General features: G+C 40.6%; 1 non-coding gene across 1 annotated transcript; it reads left to right on the top strand.

The window, feature by feature from the left end:
* Positions 1-5782: 5782 nt before the first annotated feature.
* Positions 5783-5991, top strand: LOC139887469 (small nucleolar RNA U3). The gene has a single exon (XR_011773301.1). It is a non-coding gene; the product is annotated as a small nucleolar RNA U3 (small nucleolar RNA).
* Positions 5992-6255: the final 264 nt, after the last annotated feature.

Below are 6255 nucleotides of genomic sequence, written 5' to 3'. Positions count from 1 at the left end.
TGTATCGTCAACCCCCGAAGTCCTTAAGTTGTAATAATGACCCGGGAACCTCTAAACCACCAGGTTTTTCTAAACCAATGTGGATAACGACGGCTCGTATTAGGGGAACATCATATATCCCTAGAAACTTGGCAAAACGAACCAAAACCGAAGAAGAAGAAACAAGCGAGTCGGAATAAGATAGTTGTATTCGTGTGGTGTAATATATGTGTGCTTATGCTTTATGATATATGTAAAAATTGCTTGTATTAATAAGTATTTTTTTTATGAATCTAACTCTTGTCTATTTTACAGTATAAAAACACAAAATGGATAGACAACCCAATATTTTAAGAGACCTACCCGGAGACATGATTGATGAAATCTTGTCTAGAGTCGGTCAGAATTCTTCGGCACAACTATTTAAGGCGAGATCAGTTTGTAAGACATTCGAAGAACGTTCCAAGAATGCCTTGGTTTATAAAAGGCTTTCGTTCGAAAGATGGGGGATATCACATTGGGAAATCCATAAGTTACGATGTGTTTACTTTGACGCATATATTGCGGGGAACCCAAATGCTATTTTACGTAATGGGTTAAGAAATTATTTTGACTCAATATATCCGAATATTGGACTTCGCGATTTAGAAAAAGCGGCTAACATGCAACATAAAGAAGCATGTTATGCTTACGGATTAGTAATGTTCGCTTCTCACCAAAGTGAGAACAAGAACGTCGGCCTACAACTATTAAACAAAACGTTCCCACAAGTGACGGAGTCGGTAATTGGGGTAAGAAATGAGGTTTTTAGATTGTTACGGGACTGTTGGACATTACGTAACCCTCGTCCCTTTGACGACGTTACAACACGCTGTCTTATCAACGGCCATAACGGTTATGTTCCACAAGACCAAGGATGGGAAGTAATCCTAGTAAAACCAGAATGCATGACTTGTTTCTGGACGTATGAATTACGTGTCTTTATTGCCTTTGCTGAACGACTTGTGTACTAGCTAGAATTATCTTCACAACCATCTTGTATCAAATTTATTGTGTGCTATATTTCATGATATATGTAAAATAAGCGGTATTGTAAGTTTGTAAAATATTGTGTAAAAGTTTGAACGCGAAATATTATTATAATCAGTTTTTCATATAGAATTGTAGTAGTTGAATTGTATATTAGCTACTAAGTATGAACTTAACGGGTAGGTACTACCCGAATTTAAACTTATAAAACGCTAATATGAAGAAAAAGCTTTTATAAATGAGTTCATATTATACTACGAAATACTATTAACTACTCTTAATATTCTTTATGCTTAACTTGTTCCATTTAACTATTTTGAAGGAAATGGCACCGACTACTCGACACACCGTGAATATGAATGAAGAGGAATTCCGTACTTTTCTAGCTTCAAACATAGCAGCAGTACAGGCTGCACTACATACCAACAATAACCTCGGATCTAGCAGTACAGGAAATCGTGTAGGATGCACCTACAAAGAATTCACTGCCTGCAAACCTTTGGAATTTGATGGAACCGAAGGACCGATCGGATTGAAACGGTGGACCGAGAAGGTCGAATCGGTGTTTGCCATAAGTAAGTGTACTGAAGAGGACAAAGTGAAGTACGCTACGCATACCTTCACAGGTTCTGCGTTAACATGGTGGAATACCTATCTAGAGCAAGTGGGACAAGATAATGCGTACGCACTACCGTGGTCAGCATTCAAGCACTTGATGAACGAGAAGTACCGTCCCAGAACCGAGGTCAATAAGCTCAAGACAGAACTTAGAGGGTTACGAACCCAAGGATTTGATATTACCACGTACGAAAGACGATTCACAGAATTGTGCCTATTGTGTCCGGGAGCATTCGAAGATGAGGAAGAGAAGATCGACGCGTTTGTGAAAGGATTACCGGAAAGAATCCAAGAAGATATAAGTTCACACGAGCCTGCCTCCATACAACAGGCATGTAGAATGGCTCACAAACTAGTGAACCAGATTGAAGAAAGAATTAAAGAACAGACCGCTGAAGAGGCCAATGTGAAGCAAGTCAAAAGAAAGTGGGAGGAAAACGGTGATAAGAATCACCAATACAACAACAACAGCAATTACAACAATAATCGCAACAATTATCCCAACAATCGCAACAACAATCGCAACTACAACAAACGGCCCAACAACAACAACAACAGCAACAGCAACTACAACAATCATCCCAACAACAATAATAACCGTAACAACAACAACAATCAGAAGCAGCTATGCCAAAGGTGTGAAAAGTATCACTCGGGGTTCTGCACCAAGTTTTGCAACAAGTGTAAAATAAATGGTCATAGCGCGGCGAAGTGTGAGGTCTACGGACCAGGGGTTAATAAAACGAAAGGAACAAATGGTGTCGGAACGAGTAATGGCGGAGCAAGTAGTGTCGGAGCAAGTTATGCCAATGTAGTTTGTTATAAATGTGGAAAACCGGGCCACATTATTAGAAATTGCCCGAACCAGGAGAACACGAATGGACAAGGCCGCGGAAGAGTTTTCAATATTAATGCGGCAGAGGCACAGGAAGACCCGGAGCTTGTTACGGGTACGTTTCTTATTGACAATAAATCTGCTTACGTTTTATTTGATTCGGGTGCGGATAGAAGCTATATGAGTAGAGATTTTTGTGCTAAATTAAGTTGTCCATTGATGCCTTTGGATAGTAAATTTTTACTCGAATTAGCAAATGGTAAATTAATTTCAGCAGATAATATATGTCGGAATCGAGAAATTAAACTGGTTAGCGAAACATTTAAGATTGATTTGATACCAGTAGAGTTAGGGAGTTTTGATGTGATAATCGGTATGGACTGGTTGAAAGAAGTGAAAGCAGAGATCGTTTGTTACAAAAATGCAATTCGCATTATACGAGAAAAAGGAAAACCCTTAATGGTGTACGGAGAAAAGGGCAACGCGAAGCTACATCTTATTAGTAATTTGAAGGCACAAAAACTAATAAGAAAAGGTTGCTATGCTGTTCTAGCACACGTCGAGAAAGTACAAACTGAAGAAAAGAGCATCAATGATGTTCCGGTCGCAAAAGAATTTCCCGATGTATTTCCGAAAGAATTACCGGGATTACCCCCACATCGATCCGTTGAATTTCAAATAGATCTTGTACCAGGAGCTGCACCAATAGCTCGTGCTCCTTACAGACTCGCACCCAGCGAGATGAAAGAACTGCAAAGCCAATTACAAGAACTTTTAGAGCGTGGTTTCATTCGACCAAGCACATCACCGTGGGGAGCTCCTGTTTTGTTTGTCAAGAAGAAAGATGGTACATTCAGGTTGTGTATCGACTACCGAGAGTTGAACAAACTTACCATCAAGAACCGCTACCCACTACCGAGAATCGATGACTTATTTGATCAACTACAAGGCTCGTCTGTTTATTCAAAGATTGACTTACGTTCTGGGTATCATCAAATGCGGGTGAAAGAAGATGATATTCCAAAGACTGCTTTCAGAACACGTTACGGTCATTACGAGTTTATGGTCATGCCGTTTGGTTTAACTAATGCACCAGCTATGTTCATGGACCTTATGAACCGAGTGTGTGGACCATACCTTGACAAGTTTGTCATTGTTTTCATTGATGACATACTTATTTACTCAAAGAATGACCAAGAACACGGTGAACATTTGAGAAAAGTGTTAGAAGTATTGAGGAAGGAAGAATTGTACGCTAAGTTTTCAAAGTGTGCATTTTGGTTGGAAGAAGTTCAATTCCTCGGTCACATAGTGAATAAAGAAGGTATTAAGGTGGATCCGGCAAAGATAGAAACTGTTGAAAAGTGGGAAACCCCGAAAACTCCGAAACACATACGCCAGTTTTTAGGACTAGCTGGTTACTACAGAAGGTTCATCCAAGACTTTTCCAGAATAGCAAAACCCTTGACTGCATTAACGCATAAAGGGAAGAAATTTGAATGGAAGGATGAACAAGAGAAAGCGTTTCAGTTATTGAAGAAAAAGCTAACTACGTCACCTATATTGTCATTGCCTGAAGGGAATGATGATTTTGTGATTTATTGTGACGCATCAAAGCAAGGTCTCGGTTGTGTATTAATGCAACGAACGAAGGTGATTGCTTATGCGTCTAGACAATTGAAGATTCACGAGCAAAATTATACGACGCATGATTTGGAATTAGGCGCGGTTGTTTTTGCATTAAAGATTTGGAGGCACTACTTATATGGGGTCAAAAGTATTATATATACCGACCACAAAAGTCTTCAACACATATTTAATCAGAAACAACTGAATATGAGGCAGCGTAGGTGGATTGAATTGTTGAATGATTACGACTTTGAGATTCGTTACCACCCGGGGAAGGCAAATGTGGTAGCCGATGCCTTGAGCAGGAAGGACAGAGAACCCATTCGAGTAAAATCTATGAATATAATGATTCATAATAACCTTACTACTCAAATAAAGGAGGCGCAACAAGGAGTTTTAAAAGAAGGAAATTTAAAGGATGAAATACCCAAAGGATCAGAGCAGTATCTTAATATTCGGGAAGACGGAACCTGGTATAGGGCTGAAAGGATTTGGGTACCAAAATTTGGAGATATGAGAGAAATGGTACTTAGAGAAGCTCATAAAACCAGATACTCAATACATCCTGGAACGGGGAAGATGTACAAGGATCTCAAGAAACATTTTTGGTGGCCGGGTATGAAAGCCGATGTTGCTAAATATGTAGGGGAATGTTTGACGTGTTCTAAGGTCAAAGCTGAGCATCAGAAACCATCAGGTCTACTTCAACAACCCGAAATCCCGGAATGGAAATGGGAAAACATTACCATGGATTTCATCACTAAATTGCCAAGGACTGCAAGTGGTTTTGATACTATTTGGGTAATAGTTGATCGTCTCACCAAATCAGCACACTTCCTGCCAATAAGAGAAGATGACAAGATGGAGAAGTTAGCACGACTGTATTTGAAGGAAGTCGTCTCCAGACATGGAATACCAATCTCTATTATCTCTGATAGGGATGGTAGATTTATTTCAAGATTCTGGCAGACATTACAGCAAGCATTAGGAACTCGTCTAGACATGAGTACTGCCTATCATCCACAAACTGATGGGCAGAGCGAAAGGACGATACAAACGCTTGAAGACATGCTATGAGCATGTGTTATTGATTTCGGAAACAGTTGGGATCGACATCTACCGTTAGCAGAATTTTCCTACAACAACAGCTACCATTCAAACATTGAGATGGCGCCGTTTGAAGCACTTTATGGTAGAAAGTGCAGGTCTCCGATTTGTTGGAGTGAAGTGGGGGATAGACAGATTACGGGTCCGGAGACTATACAAGAAACTACCGAGAAGATCATCCAAATTCAACAACGGTTGAAAACCGCCCAAAGTCGACAAAAGAGCTACGCTGACATTAAAAGAAAATATATAGAATTTGAAATTGGAGAGATGGTCATGCCCCGACACACGGTGGCTCACGGTTTTGTTTCTCGGGACTCACCCTCAAAACGCGTCCACTAGAGGAGGTATCTACACCCTTTATAAGGGGTGTTTCGTTCTCCTCCCCCACCGATGTGGGATGAGTTCTCACACTAAAGCTAAGCCCACATGATTTGGGCTTCCCACCGAATAATTGGTAGTTCGAGTCTTGGTGAGCCCACATAATTTGGGCTTTATTCGGACTAACTTTTATTTTTAGTTCCGAATAATCATCAAATGCCTCCACTTGGATCATAGGCCTGCGTTACTAGACCGGTTTTGTATACAGATGATATTAATACTACATTCAGTGTATTCTGTATTCTTGACTCCTAAGAAGACAGAAACCCATGTCTGGTTGATGAATCAGGACCATGTAACTAGAGCGTGATTAACATAGCCTATGGTTTCAAGTTTCGACCATGGCTCGGTAGAGGATCGTTGCCAACTCATCTGATGGGTTCTGGCATGGTTACATGGTTGTCTGACAGACAAATAATTTTAATGTAACACCCTAGGCAAATCCTACATCGCCCACAAACATGAGTGATCATGGGATTATAAGGTAATACTCACGCTTAAATGATACAACGCGTTTTGGGATCACAGGCTGAGTAGAAGTGCGAGTACGTTGTGGTTAAGCGTGCTCGGGCGAGAGCACTACCAGGATGGGTGACCTTCTGGGAAAGTGCTTCTCGTGTGTGGTCGACAAGAAAAAGCCGTGCGCCTGCGGGCAAAGCGGACAATATTGTGGTCAT

The sequence above is a fragment of the Rutidosis leptorrhynchoides genome, chromosome 1 (genome assembly GCF_046630445.1).
Source record: "Rutidosis leptorrhynchoides isolate AG116_Rl617_1_P2 chromosome 1, CSIRO_AGI_Rlap_v1, whole genome shotgun sequence".
NCBI lineage: Eukaryota > Viridiplantae > Streptophyta > Magnoliopsida > Asterales > Asteraceae > Rutidosis > Rutidosis leptorrhynchoides.
Note: the sequence above shows the minus strand (reverse complement) of the source record. Positions and strands in the feature narration are given on the sequence as shown.